Source organism: Dromaius novaehollandiae, chromosome 2, assembly GCF_036370855.1.
Source record: "Dromaius novaehollandiae isolate bDroNov1 chromosome 2, bDroNov1.hap1, whole genome shotgun sequence".
NCBI classification, from domain to species: Eukaryota; Metazoa; Chordata; class Aves; order Casuariiformes; family Dromaiidae; genus Dromaius; species Dromaius novaehollandiae.
Window position 1 is genome coordinate 60,016,515 of NC_088099.1, and position 16,315 is coordinate 60,032,829.

Here is a 16,315-nt window from a genome sequence, read left to right on the forward strand (position 1 = left end):
TTAATTCCTGCCTCTCCAAAATCATTCAAGGGGTTTCTTCCCCCCATTCTGGCACAGGGATTTAGAAGTAGAAAGCATACAAGCCCAACAAGGACAGTGAAGAGCCAGCTTCTGCTTGGTGCTGGTAGGGGAACAGATGGACAGGAAAGAGGAGGGTAAAAAAGGCCACGTAATACAAGACCTTTACAAGTTGGAATGCTTTTGAAGTCCCTTTGTTTGTAATACTCCGTAAGGAGTAGGGAGGATTCAATGGAAAGAAGATTCACATAAAGTTGTAGAATTTAAATCTTCATCAAATAATTACTGCTGAGCCTGAAGATAGAATATGTTTGGGGAAAAATCCTTTCTTTGTGTATATTTAAAAAACAAATTGGGAGAGCAGCAGCAGAACCACCTCATAATGTATCACCTGATAAGTTTTGGAGTTAATAATGTATGTCATTATAAATAATTTAAAAGCAGACTGAAATTAAATATAAACATACTGCTATAAATATGAGTGATCTATAGTACACCACCTAGAAATACAATACTCCAAAATATATATTGTATTTAAGATACAATTACTATAGTTTAATCTGCACAGCAATTTGCTAATGTATTTGGCAGACATTGTAATGTCACTCTTAAAACACCAGTTATTGTGCATTGCTAATTAAGATGGTTTAGCTATTGTAAGAGTGACACTAGAAATGTGCTGTTTTCCCCTCCAGCTCTTTCTGCAATGTTTTCTGCAAGGCTTTGTTTTAAGACACTGTTTACTTCCATAAGCTATCACTTTCACCATATGCTTTATAGCTGTTAACTTTCTTCTCTAATTTTTGCTAAGTATCAAAGTATAACTGTTTACGTCTCCAGAATATATGATAACTGATTTACATTTTCATTACGATTGCCAAGTTCTCTTCTTTCTACTTATTTAAACAGTCCATTTGAAAATTCTGCACATGAATCTTTTCTGGGATTTTTTTTCAGTTAAATCTGTGTAAATGGCTATCTAGTTCCCATATGCCCTTATAAACAATTGTTTGTTCTATTGCTGTACTGAGATTAAGAAAGCTACAGCCCTGATTCTGCAAAAAATGAGCACACATGCTGAATTTAATGCTTAGATATGCTTTGAATTCTATTGAATGCATGCATTAGATTAAGCACATGTTAATATGTATATATGTAAAATTTACATATTGTACATATGTACAATAAATGAGGAATTGATGGATCCTCCATTATCATGCTTCAGTTGCTTCCATGAGGTATTCTTTCAAAAATACCTGGTACCTGGCTGAGGCAAACCAATATCAATGTGTGGTTGTTCCATTTCAGGTTTCCAAAAATAGCTGTGGTATTTGGCCTGAAAGGTATTGAAGGCTCTGCAGTAGCTGTTTACTGCATGGGTACGTCTCATTGAGAGAAAGGCCAGGCTTGTTCCAAATGCTTTTGTTATATCCATAGAAAAGGAAAGAAAACAAGGCTTTCCCATCTTTCTGCTCCACTGCCGCAGGCAAGAGGTAACTTTCAGTGGATGGTGTGAAAACTGCCAGAGGGTTATCCAGTACACCCCGGACATGACACCTTCTACCTTTTGAGGGAGACAAAACTTACAATGTAGAGCACAGCTTAGCTTTATGCTATCCAAGAATTCATCTCTGCATCAAATCCAATGCCAAAGCTAGGGCAGAGTTTTATCACTGATTTCTGATGACTTTGTGGCATATGGATAGAAATTACAATCAGTTTCCATTCACTTGCCAGAATTTGACCAATGTGCCATCTGCTTGTATTTTTTTATTAATGCCATTATTTTCCTTCTGTGTGTTTCATATTAATAACTATTGTATTATTTTTAATAACAAAATTAGGAGATTACTACCATTCAGTAACATTTCATTTGAATATGTTTGTCAGTCCAGCATTTTCTAATTAATATTTTGTTCATTGCTCCTCATTATAACTTTTTGTTGTGCATAACAGAAAAGATAATAATAAATTTACCATCAAAGGGAACCCTTTTGTTAAGTGCCAAAGCCATTTGTTTGCCCACAGCTGGGATGTGTTATAGTTTAGCCTTCAGAGGCACCAGGCCAGTAGTTTCCTATGGAGATTTGGAAGAATTCATGTATATCACGCACAAAATATGCCACATGCACGTGGAAATTAATTGTTCATCCAGTAAAAAAGCAACAAAAAAGTCTTGACTGTTGCTTTTCCAAAAGGATTCAAAGAGCAGGAAAGTGAAATACTGAACACAGTTATCCGTCTGGGATTTCCTATGTATGCCAGCCCCTGAAATCATCCCAAAATTACAACTATATAGCTACAAGAAGGTGTTGACAAGCCCAAACACTTTGTTGAAGAAATAAACAAACAAACAAACAAAAAACCTAACAAAATAAATTTCCTGTATGAATATCACACTCATTTTTGGAATGCAGTGTTTTGTACTGAGCTGGGTCATGGGTCTTTTCATTCTATTGTATAAATCGTTCTCATCCTGCTTTTCTGGCTTTATTTTTATTCCATTTGGAATCAGATTAATCAATTCCTTTTCTCTGATATTGACTATTAGGGTGTTTTGTGGTTGTATCCAATGTCAGATTGTGTGCTTTGGCTTCAACATCATTCTGGCACATGGCTATTTTTTTTTATCTTGTTTTATTACATATGCAAGTCATTAGAAAAGCCATCTGGCCCACCCTAGGCATGATGTGCCCAACTTGGAATCGCAGAGCTGTATTTAAAAGGTAGATGAATAAGTGTTTTGTAGCCCTCTTGGAATTGCATCAGCTGTAACTCTTACCTAACATACTCCTTTTCTCCCATTATTTCTTTCTTTCTGTAGTTAAAAAAAATTAAGATTTATGTTTGCATTTTCAAAAAAAAAAAAGTGCTCATTCTTTTGATAATCAGTAGCGTGGGACCCTTGACTGCCTTCTGTGCTTTTGTAAACCTGTAGCTTAAGTAATAGAGATCTCTTTCCTTCACGTATTGCTAGTATAGTGCAAGTTCAAGCTTCTTCTTTTTACCTGTTACATAGGAGTTCAGGAACCTTGCGTGTTCTGTGGTGCTAAGAATAGTTGTTTTTGGAGCTTCCTCCAACTTTGCAAATCATGGCTCCTTTAGAATCTCATCCCCTGGGATGAAGAGTGGTCTTCTGTATGTATAATTTCTCCAGAGACAGTAATTGATTACATTAGGATAACTTTTTTATAAAAAAATCTTTGTCCTCGTTCTCCACAGCATCCCAACATTCATACTTTTAGGGGGTAGTGTTAGGGCGAAGACGGAAAGGAAGAGTATGCAAAAAATGTAGACAGAAGTTGTGCTGGTCATCAGAGTTCTGCTTATGGTCTGCTTCTGCTTTTTTCTTTTCTCATTTTTAAAGTAATACTTTCATTATTCCTGAGAAGAAAGCACAGTAATGTGTTCTATTCTTTTGAAACAGTGTGATGAGCATTAGTCTTCTCATTAAGAATGACATTCAGTACTTGATATTTCCAAAAGAGCACATAATCCTTACTCCTGAGGGGAGTTAATATAGCCATTTTGCAAATGATGGAAACAACACAAAGTATGGGGTCAGTGTTTTCCAAGATTTCATTTTAACCCAGATGCATTGAAAAGGAACATGTCTAGTCATTTTTGAAAAGTGGCTTTTTTATTTTGATTGTGTATTTTTAACATACATTAGAAAGAGATGATCTGAATGATTTTCTCTTATGAAAAACTGATGTCAGGTGATGGCTGCCAGCTTTGAGGTGTCCATGGTATAATGTTGCCTATTTATAACACTTATAAATCACCTTCAAATAAATCAGAAGGTTTATTTTGTTATTGAAAGCTGTTTACATTGTATGCTAAAATAGGAGGCAACAGAAGTGCAAAAAAAAGAAATAGATATTCAACAAGACATAAGGAAGAACTCATCAGGGTTTTTCAAGGACACTAAATATTTTCATTTAAATTCAGAGACCAAAGTAAGGATCAGGCCTTGTAGTAACAGGTTGTGGAGGGTGCAGTCACTGCAGTAATTAGGAGCTCTTTATTTTCACTTCATTTTCTTGTAACTGAAGACTGGGTTTGGTTATATTATTTGAATTAAGGGAAAGAGAAGGCAAAACTGATTTTCAGATAGTCTCTAAAATTTCAAATGTGTTTTTATTGCTCTTTTGTAGGGGAGTATAAGTGTCATTTATGCAATCTTTTATGCAACAGAGTGAGGTTATGGTCTTCATGACCATCTAAACAAATGCTGCAATGCTGACAGTGTGAAATTTCTCTTTTTCTGCAGTTTGGGTGGTCCTTTCTTTGTTATTTATTTCAGCCCATAGTTTCAGAAAATTACCTAATTCAGAAGTATATTAGCTTTTCTTGGGAAAAAAGTATACATTTTGCATGATGTATGTGCGTGATTGTATGTTTGTGTGTGTTTATGTATGTATATATATATAGGCCTATGATCTTTGTTAATTTTTTCTTACCAGTTGTGTTTTGAAACTGATTTGTAGAGAAACGATGAAGAACGATGAGATTTTCTGAAGTGAATGAGCATTAATATCAATAAAAAGGTGCCTTTGGCAGAGATTGTTTCGTATACACAGTAGAGAATTCAATAGGAATGCAGATTTCTCAGATGAAAGTTTACAGAAATATCTTGGGAACAAAAAAACCCAGCAGAAGTCAGGAAAAAGACAGTAAGAGATACAAAGATGACAGGGGAGAAAAATATGCCAGTAATACATAGGGACAAGACTTTCTGCAGCTGAATATGGAAAAGGCAAAATATGTACCCAACATGATAAAAAAAAAAAACTCACAGACTAATTAATCATCATGATGATACTATCATTTATAACATTATCTAGTATGAGACAGTTCTTGGGTTTACTAGGTATACCTAGAACACAGTAAAGTAATAAAAAACACATAGTAATGGTATGTATTCTTTTCATCTCTTTCCAAATCCTGAATTAGCCTCGTTACCGTGCTTGGACTGATGGGTTTCCAGTGTGATGGAAACAAGACCTGTGTAAATAGTAAGGATAGAGAACTTTCTAAGAGGTAATTGGTAGTTTTTAACCCACAGAAAAGATTGCTCTATCTGGACTAATTATGATATTACTTATACAGAGCTGCTCACCATAGAGTTCAGAGTTTCACAACAGAGGGTAATAAGAATCCAAGAAAATTTTATTGATGAAAAAGCTCAAGTGTAGCAGGATGAAACAGTTTGCCTTTGTCTCAGAGCTAAAGCCAGTAACCCACTAACTTGTCCATTAGAAGTTGCAAAGTAGACAGGAAAATTCCTTACAGTGCTGGGGAAGTTTAAAGACTGCTGTCCTGCCAATGAACTTGGAGATCTTTGAAATACAGCCTATGGAAAACTGGCTGGGGATGTAGTTCTGGCTTGCCTCCTTCCTCCTGTTGCCACACTCTACTGTAACAAGCGAAAATTGCACTCAGATTTTTTTGTATTGTTTTTAATTACTACAGTTTTCCAGAGAACAGCGTATGTAACTAAATATCTGTGTAATCATGACTGTGAGAGGATATTAGTCCCTTCAGTCTTCATTGAAGTAGGTGGAGCCGAAGAGATCTTTTCTCATGTTATGATCCAAGCTACAGAATATTTAAGCAGCTTTCCTTTCTGTGCCTTGACCGTCTATTTTTATGCTTCTTTCTGTCTCTGTATTTGCAAACCTCTCCATCCTTATAACTCCACTTGTTCAACTGTAAAAGCTCTGATAGATATGATACTACCAAGAAGGCAAATTATCACAAAGAAAAAAAAAATGTTGAAGTGGAATGTATTGCTCAGGACCATAACGGTCCATGGTTTGGTAAGGAGCTTTGCTTATCTTTTAACACTTTAAGAGAGCTTAACTAATGAGAGTGGTTCTTACCAGAAAATAAATATTGCTTGTGGATTACACTGAGTAATTATAGATGCTTATTTGGCCCCAGACCAATCAGATAGGTTCATTGCCTTGCGCAAGACAAAATTATGTGCATTTACAGTATTGCTACCCTTACACTATATGGATCACATGCCACCTGGTGGACAATCCTTGCAATTTTAGTATTTCCTAATACTGCTATTCCGGTTAAGTAATTCATATGCTTACTATATCCTGGGAGAAATTTCTCTGATCTTCTTTTTTTTGGATTATATGCATGAGTTCTTTGGTGCTTTAATAGCCTTAGAGGAAAAGATGCTACAATGGGTAGAAAGCATGTTGAACATTTTGATTCTATAGTGCCACAATGCTATGTATCTTCTTTGATGTAGCAATGAGTTTCTGTACATAAATGAAATGCCTGTCTATGCATTGTTAGTAAGTGCCAATACTCATCCTGACAGAGCAACTCTCGCTGCTATTATATATTTAAGTAGAGACAAAGAAAGGGAGAATTTAATTTGAAGATCTCAGGTTTCATTGTATTTTTTCCCCAGCAAACTTCGTAATAATGAAAGTTAGAGTATCACTTCCTCTACTGAAATAAATTATTTTAAAATTGCTTTGGTAAGAAAAAAGTGGATCAGCTGCTCAGATATCAATATTCTTATTCACAGCTAGGACCATCTTCTCCATGGACTAACTGAAGTCAGCAGTGCTGCTTGAAGGTACTCTACTGATGGCTAACAGAACTGGGTGACAAAATCTGTTACTGTCTGAATACTATTAATGTAGAAAGAAGAAAATGCCTTGCAGCACTCTTGCATCCAGATTACTCTGGACTATTAAGGAACAGACTTTTCAGATTTATTGTTTACTGTTGTTGCTTCATTGATGTTATACCTTGTGTTCTGAGTGCCTTTCCGGGCAACTTCTCTGTCTCAGTAAGTTTCCTTTTGAAATACAAAAGAGTAAATAAGGATATATTATATGTGACAATGTCTGGAATTCAAAAAAGGGTGTGGATGAGAAGAAGTGGGCAAAAGGAAAATTCACCACATAAATTTGAAAACCAAATGTATTTCTTATGATTGTTTCATTAGCCTGTTATGTCTTGTCCACTGGCTCACATCTATGCGATGTCTTTAGACAGAGTAAATTCAATACTGTTCTTAAACTGTAAATAGTAATTGCCTTAGAGTAACACAGGGACACAGGGATTTCTTAAAGGGGATACATAAAATATTATGATTTCATAGTAATAGAATTTAACACAAGAAAGTAAGCAGGCAAGAAGTATGCATGTGTTTTAAAATTATACTCAGTAAAAAGAAGAGTTACTTTTGAGTCTTCTCTCACTTGTACAATCTTAGAGCAATAGAATTGCACTAGCAGTCAGGAGATTCAGCATCTCACAAGAATTTACAAACATCTTGTTCTGGAATTATTTTATTCATAAGTTTTCTGATTTGTGTCAAGAAGTACTTGCATAAATAAGGATGGCTAGACAGAAACAGGTGTGGAAACCATCATTTTAAAAGTTTTATTGACTGACTAAACTCAGCCTTGCCTTTGTCATGTAAAAACCCCAACAATTTTTACATTATTTTTCATGCAAGCACATTTCAAGATAATGGCCATAATTATTTTTAGCTTTGGGTTTTTTTTTTACTGAACCAAGGCCAAAGAAATATTTTGGGGGGGCACAAAACTGTTAGACATCATTTACAGCAGCTTTGACATGGTGTTCAGGACTGTGCTGTGCTCCAGCTCTCATGCCTATCTAGTTCCTCACTAAAGGCTGTTTGGTCCTAGTAGGGGATCCAGGTCTATGACTAAATATATATTTTGCTGCCATAATTTATACTGTGAATAGTGATGAGAAATAGGAAACCGGTGAATTTATTGGTGCATCTAACAAACATACAAAATATTCCTGTATGTGGACAGTATACCTTTCCTTAATACTACCATTTTTCTAGTGAGGGATCACCATGTTCCCCATATTTGAGACTGAAGACTTGATATAGTGTGTGATTATTTCTATCTCTGTCGTGAAAAGGTGCAAAACCCATTGGGCAGAGTTGTGGTACGAAGTGGATTGGATAACTGAGGACAGTCAGCCTGCCCCTTCCTTACCTGGGTTGCACAGAATGTACACAGTGAATATGTGTAGTGGGAGGAGAGAAGAAGAGGCATATGAGGAGGTTCCATGCTCCAAATACACCAAGTTCTGAATGCACCAGCAACACAATTTTTCAAATAAAATTTGCCCTCATTAAAAAAGATCCGCTCTAAAAATTGATTTTGGAAATGAAATAAAAGTTGCCTTTTAGTGCATAAATAGTTTACAGATCTTTTCCCCAGTGATAGTTGTAGAATGGGGCTGTTAATTACACCCCTTTATACCTCTGTGACAGAGCTAGATGAAAGTACTTCTGCCAAGAATATTTCATAGACTTTGTTTCTGCTTTTTGTGGAAAACATAGATACTCGGAATAATTTAAGAAGCTTTTACTGGGAAGGTTCACCCTCTTGAACACTGCAGCAAACTGGCAAAATTAAATACTATGTGGAATACGGAGATCTATCATAGTGTTTCCATAAACGTTTACATTCATCTCCAATATTTCCAGTTATAAATTGAATTTCTATTGTCCATAGACCTAAACTGACATGTACATAAGGTGAATTTCACCAATGATCACATGACAAGGTGTCAGAGGAGTCACTTCTCCCTTGCTCTAAACATTATATCACCTACATGGAGTGACAGAAATCCCTGGGGAATAGGAAAGATAAATCGAGTATGAGCATCTTTTATTATGACACTTAGAAAATGTAACCATTTGGCTTCTGAATAAATCAAAGTCTGATCCTACTGTTTTTATTATGTCTTAACTGGTACAAGGCTTTCTTTGAGATTCACAGAAAGGCAGGATTGAACACCCTGAAAAAGTTGCATGAAACATTTAAGCAGTAAATACATAAGTTTTGCTAAATTGGGATCTATAGTAGTTCTCCTGTGATACATGCAACTGAAACATCATCCTCTAAGCATGTTATTTTTAAAGAAAGGTAAATATTCCAGAAAGTGGCAGTTTCTGTTGAATATGACTAAGGAGTAAGACTAGTTAAACCAGCTCATCTTAACTTTTAGAAAGCTGTTATGAGCCTTCTGCACAAGTATAGTTCCATCTTCGCACATCCTGTTGTTTTTTCAGTCATAACTCATCCCTACAATGTCTGACATTTTTTAAGACTAAAAAAATACAGAAAAAAACTCAACTTCTTATTTTTTCCCTATGTGTTTGAAAGGAGTCCTTTGGCTTTATTATTATAAAAGGGCAGTTGAAGGCCCATTTTTCAAGGGGCAATGCAGGCACAATAGCAGATGAATATAAGGCAACCACAAATAACAGTCTAACTGGAAATTAAAAGAAGGTTCTTAACCATTAAAATATTCTGATTCTAGAACAGTCTTCTAAAAGGAGAGAAAAAAAGAAAAACATAGAAAAACTTAACAACTTTTAAGGTGGATTTCTTGAAATTGTGGGGGCTAAAATTGATAGATTAGGAAGTCTGTTCTTATCTTTAATTCCAATCAAGAAATGCTTCTCCTGCGTACAGTTTTTTAGGATTTTTACATCATCAGTCCACCTGGTTACTTTCTAGATAACCAACGATACTACACATCTGGAAGTGTGTAGGGTTTTCTCAGTGAAGGTAAGAGACAGTCCCATCAAACTCTTTTCTAAGACTGATCTGTTTACCTCCTATGCCTTTTTGAGGCATGTTATGCAATTAAGGATGCCAAGAGATTTAGGGCTCAGAGGCTGTCACTTAGCTAGCTGAGAGATTGGGACAGCAGAATGACTATTGGTGGCGTTAGGAGCTGAGTCGAGTCAGCCAGGTGCAAAGTTCACTGGCCGAGGGAAGGACAGTGTCTGAAAAGGTTATGATGTATTTTACTCCCTCTGCCATGACCAAAGTACCTTTGGCGGAAGCTGGGACAGGAACTTGCCCTCTCCTGCCCTTCCAGCCTCCAGTCTCTGAGCCTGAAGAAATGAGTAGGCTGTTTTCATGCCTGGGGAAGCCGTCCTAGCATCTGTCTGCACAAGAAGTGTGACAGATCTATATGAAAGCTATGCAAGCTAAGAGGGGAGTTTCCCCTGTGCACCTGTAGAAAGGAGACCCATGATCTACTCTTAAGTCTGTACTGCTTCCATCGTAGTCAGTGGCACAAAAACTGCAGCTTTAGTGAGCCCGAACTGGTTCATCCTCACCCTCACTTTACAATTTATTCCAGCTAGTTTTACCCCATTTATTCTTTATTTGGTTCTGAAGCTATATCCTTTTTTTCCTACTGAAAGTAGGGAAAGGGAAAGGGAAATTTCAGAATTTTTGAATGAAGGTAAATATTTTATTAAGAAGGATTTGTATCCAGGAATGGAGCTGAAATTAGGGAGTTGGGCTTTGTGAGACGTGTTATTTGAATAGTTAATCAAATGTTGTGTTTTGTTTAAATTTTGGAAGGGGTCAGCAGTTCTTTAGAAGATGTAGTTTTCAAGAATGTAAAATAAAGAACAATGGAACTCTATTGCAATGACTGACTTCTCCAGAGCCAACCTCCTCCCTTTCAGTACTGTGTGAGTGATCAGTACATACACATCTGTAAGACAATAAGCATTTTAATCAGATATATATCTGTATTAAACACTACTTTCCAATGGCCAGTTCCTGGGAATTTTGCTTATTTTGTTTTTACTGTTCAGGAAGCATTTGACTATAAGGATGCAGGTGGCTATTACTTTTGTCTTCATATTTGGGAAAGAATTTTTTACATTTTCTTGCAGCTGTCCCATGTGATTAACAAAATGCATCACGTTGTGAAAGTGTTGGTTACACTGACTATTAGGCTGACTGATCTTACCTGGGACTGGAGCATACAAAAGTCCATTCAGAAGGCAGATTTTATTCCTATGTACGTTTCTTATTCAGTAATCAAGCTTCATATTTAGACATAACTAACCAAAGAAGAAGTGTGTGTGCTTTCCAGATAAACAGCAGAAATCTATAATACAGGTATTTTATCTGTTGTGAGAAAGCTTTAAACTAAAGAGCTGACCCTGTTCAGAATGCTGTCTTTGAGTTGGGTGAGCAGTTATCATCATAGAGTGTTTTCTCCAATGTTATCATAAAATAAGTTAGTTAGATATAAGCAAGCTAATGTAAACTGTGTGGGATCATAGATCCAGTCCAGCTCACTATGAAGCCAGTGAGAGATTTTGTCATTGACAATAAAAGAAAGCCAGTGTTAGCTCCATATGAAAGGCAAACAAATTCAAATGCTCTCTGTGCAGCAAACACTGACTCAGCATAACTGAGGAAATGTGGTTTTATTTTGCTATAGCAGAAAATGTGAATCATGCATGTTTCCCAGCACTCAAATTAATTTGGAAATACCATGAGCAGTACTAGCCTACATATATAAGATCTTAATTGTTATTCTCCTCATGCAAGGGCTGGAGGGCAAGGAGTGATTGAGTGTATGTATCCTGTCACCAGGACAGGAATGAAGGGATTACTGTGTATCCATGGAGGGGAAGAAGATAATTGATCTGATCTGTAGCTGTCAGTAAAGCAGAGGTGGGTTGACTCTAGGATCTCACTAGAAAGCAAAATGCTCTATTTCTTCTTGTTCAGCAATCACTCAGAGCCAAAGACCCAGCATCTCCAATTCTTTTATGTTTCGCTGTGAGAGTTAATGATCTCCAAAGTAAACTGAAAAGCTGGAAAATCCCTTGAGGAGAAAGAGAGATATGTGTAGCCTGAGATGTGGATTGGTATAATACAACATTTGGGTTTCTGAAAGAAGAGGCGGAGACAAAGGAATTTTCATTTTGTTTCAATTTGGGAAACAAAATAGAGAGTAAAAATTTTTTTTGTTGTTGATTTATAGTACAGAATCACCTTCAAAAAGATATTTAGCCTCTTTAAGCTTTTCTTTTGCTTTCGTTCATTAATTTCATGTAGATGATTTGTAAGTTGCTAGTCCAATGAAAAATCTGATAGCGTGGATGAGACCTAGCCATATCATCATGACTGTATGAATGCTTCTGTCTGTCCAGCATTTGTATTAATTTAAAGGGAAGCACTGTACTTCAGTGGCTGCTAAATTATTATAATTGTGAGCTGATATGGAATATCAGATTTAGAATCCCCCCCCCCCCCAAAATCCACACCCTCTATGCTGAAAAGAGAGAAATAGAAAAAAAAAACCCAAAACCTGAAACACAACTGCCCCTTTCCCTGTTTCTTGTAGGAGTTGCAAAACTGCAGATTGCCTATTATTTTTGCTGCTAAATGCCGTCTTTTCTCTGATTTGTCCAAAGTCTTAAAATGGTCATATTCTCTCTTGCTATCTGTTACTACTTTGTGAAAGGTTTTCTTATTATTGTCATTTCTGGTTATCTACAAAAGTTTAGGTTTGCTGTTAACTGGCAAATTTCAAATTCAGACCATGCTAGGTAGGAAAAGACACTCGAAGCCTCTTGTATAGCAATTCTATAATTACAAATGTGGTTATTCTTATGTCTTCAATGTGAGTGAGCCAGCACAGTCTATGCGAATAGACACCAGGGGTGAAGCAGGATCTGTGGAGGGACTGCAGAATCTCTGTTTGAAGGTGGGATTCATCTTGCCCATGCTTAACTTTCTACATTTGTACAAGGTGCTGGAGGCTCTCCTTGCCCCGGAGAATGGAAGGAAGCACTTTTGCAGTGCTTGACTCATCTGGTCATGCACAAACTTTTAGTTTAAGATAACATGAATTTTATCCCTGATGACACCGACAGCACTGACTAGCTCTCTACCATCTTTAAAGGGAGGCTACAATGACAAGATCAAAGTTAGATGTCTATATTCAGTTGAATCCTCCCTTGATTTGTGTAGGAGAAAGACTATTCTTCTATTTTCCCAGCCATCTACATGTTGTAAACCCATAGACTGCTGAGCAGCAGAACTGATGTTACAGTAATCAGGGTTTGAAATAAAACGAAGGTCAACTGGTCGTAAGACTAATGAACAAAAGTTCAGATTTTCTAGGAAGAAGAGATTTTTCAGTCTGAGTTGTCAAAATATCACTGTGAGTATGTCTGTCTAAGCTGTGGGTGCTCCTGAAGTCACCTGCAACATCAGGCCTGCCTGCTTTGCAGGGTGTTAATTTGCAAGGTTTATAGGTGTGGCTGTGACATTCCCCGGAGCTGATGGTATCGTTTATGTCTGTACAGGCCTAGCAGGTTAATATTTTGTGAGGTAACCTCTCAGCAGGCGGTGCACAGGCTGAAGGAGAAGCAGCCATGTGCACCTGGAAAACAGATCATGCTGTATTTACAGCCTCTCCAGAGGCTGCTTTTCAGAACAGTATTGACATAGCCTACAACTCTTACATAGAGTGGTCTTCACTAGAGGTAGAAGTGGCAAACAACTAAATCACTAGCTGCTGTAAGATGAGTGAACAGAGAATAGTTAACACCCTTCGGTCTTTTATTTGCATCTAAAATTCTCCCACGTTTGCAGGCATCTCTGTGGGTAGAACAATGAAGCCTTATTTCCTCATGAAGTTGAAAACACAGTAGGACTCTGCTTTTATCACGGTGGCGCTTATAATTAAATTGCGTTCTTTTTGGTTCTCAAAGTTTACCAGAGAGTGTCAAGGTCTTTTTAAAGAGGAAACAAAATAGCCTGTTCTTCTGTCTTTTGCATAGATACAAATGAGTACAGCCCTATAGATTTCAACACATTTCAAGGTTTTTGACTGGGATACTTAAGATCTTTCACTGTTCAAAAGTGATAAGTGGTGCTATTAAATACCTTTCTGCACTCAAATCCTTTGTAAGAAATTCAGAAAGTTCTAAAAGATAGCACTGTATCACTTTTGAACAATGCATGACAAGGATGTGGGTGCTGTGTAAATTATGAACTTTTCTAATACTAGTTTCGTCTAGTTCATCTATAGCTCTATCATATTTTCTGTATGGATAATAAAAGGCATTAGCTTGTTAGCTACAGTTATCATGTTCCTTTGATTCCTTTTAAAGTATTTTTCACTTAGCTTCTCCTGCCTTTTCCTTTTAGACTACTTTTCCAACAAGTAAATCGTTCATACTCCCTCATACCTTCTGCCATCTCCATCAAAATACTAATGTAATACTTCCAGTTCACTCACCCCTGATAGGGCAAGAGCCCCATCTTTCACTAATTTGTCCAGCTGGCTTTAAAAACTCAGTTTTGGTCTCAGAGTCACTGGTTATGTTTACAGCAGTTGGAATATTGGTGACCTTGAGCGCTGTGCATAGATTTCTTTGCTTGTTCACTACATGGATATAATATTTACCAGCTTCTTTGGGAAGGTTAATTAAATATTTGTATGATGCTTTGGAATCCTTGGATGCTGTGGAGATTAAATCTTTGTTCATTCATTACATGCCACATTGTAGTAACATACAGTAGTCTGAACACCTTTTATTGCAAGTGCATTTATAGTAAAAAACTCATGTACTATTGCAGTAGTAGGACTGTTATCAAAATACATGTCAGTTATCAAATACATGTATTTTATATCTGATATTTTCCAAAAAGCTTAAAAGGATCTGAAAGCTAAGTGGTTTTTATGTGGCCATACCTTTCAGAAAGTGGCTTCAATTTGCTTTCTCTATGTTTCATAAATACTATGAAAAGAAATAGTGCTTGAGAGGAAAAGGAACTTTTTCTCAAAAGATAAATCCAGGTGACTGGTCTGACTTGGGTGGACTCCTCCAATCTTGTTTTCTAATGGGTGGAGATTACACAATATACTCAAATAATAAGTAAGCTTGCCATTCTATAATACAGATATTTGTATTTTAATGTATATGCACATAGTTTATTAAATCTGCACGTAACATTATATATTTGTCTATGTGATACATACGCATATACATTCTGCTCTCCGAGGGATTGTCATGTTGTATGGTAAGAGGCGTGAGCCAGTACTGAAGTCCCTGACATGGAAATGAGGTGGCCTACCCACAGACCCTCATTCACAGTTCTGTCTTCTCTCCTTTCAGATGCTTTGTGGGTTTTATTAGAATCATACATTGCCATTTAGGGAGCTTCCTGTTTTCCAAACTTTAGGAAAAGTGTGCAAAGGTTTTTAATGTGAAAACAGGCTGGAAGGCAAGCTCAGAATACCTTGTGGCAGTTGTTGCAAAAGTTTTTGCATTGAGAATTTTTAACATCTCTCTCAGTTTCACCTGTATACCAACAGTCTGGCTGCTGCACCTTTCCTACAGCTCTGTAGTTCATTACATCCAGATTGCAGAAAAGAGTTAAAAATCATATATTTGATTAGATGTTTCCTAACCCTGACTGTTTTGCAAAGTACAAATTAAAGTCTAGAGTGGCTAAAAACAGAATAGGGCTCCTTATGAATTAAGCTGAAATGGTCTTTATGAAAGGCCCGCACTGTCAAACCTGATGAGCAGTTGCATATCTTTCAAGATGGCAACACCACGAGTGCAACACTCGTTTATATATCAGAGAGCTCTTTGCACTGTGTGTTTCCTAGCAAGGCTTCCCATTTGCTTTTGGCACAGAAGCAAGAACAGCAAAAAAGATGCAGCCCTCCAATTTGGAGTTTGATTTCATTCTCTTGTTACTACTATTCAACTTTTTCCTAATTCTGTGAAGAGAAGGAATTTAATTCTCAGTTTCATCTTTGCTTTTGAAATGTCTACCTAGATGTCAAGAGCAATCTTTTGTGCTTGAACACTATATGTATGTGCATGTATGATGTAGGTACATGTATGATTTTACTATACGCTACTACAGTCTGCTCAGGTGTTTCCCTTGAGAGCTCATCAGACTGACTTTAGTGGGGCTTATACTATGAACAAGGAATGAATAATTCACCTCTTTTGCAGGATATAACTATTGCAGCATAGAATTTATGTCAATATGACAGTAAAATAAGTTGTGGGTATTCAGACCACCATACCATAAAACACCCAATCTCGTCAGTTCACAAAACCTGATACTGTCAATTTTTCAATTTAAAGTTTTAGGAGGGCGGTGGCTCTAATGAAAGCCTCCAGCTGGTAAATGGGGACATTCTTGAAGTCCTGTGATACAGTAGCTTCACTGTGAGCCTCAGGCTGGCCTGATCATTCAGATCAAGAGGCTCGACTGGAGCTCGTGCACAGCTCAGAAACCCCCCTGAAGCCCAGGCAGTTGTTATGCCTTCGTGGCTGTGGCAAGTGACTTCCTAAAATTAGCATAAAGCTCATCTAACCTTTCAGTTATTAAAAATCTGCCAGTCTTTGCATAGTTGGTGTTCTTACTGCCAGTTTGTATTTGTTAGAAATCAGAAGCCTAGT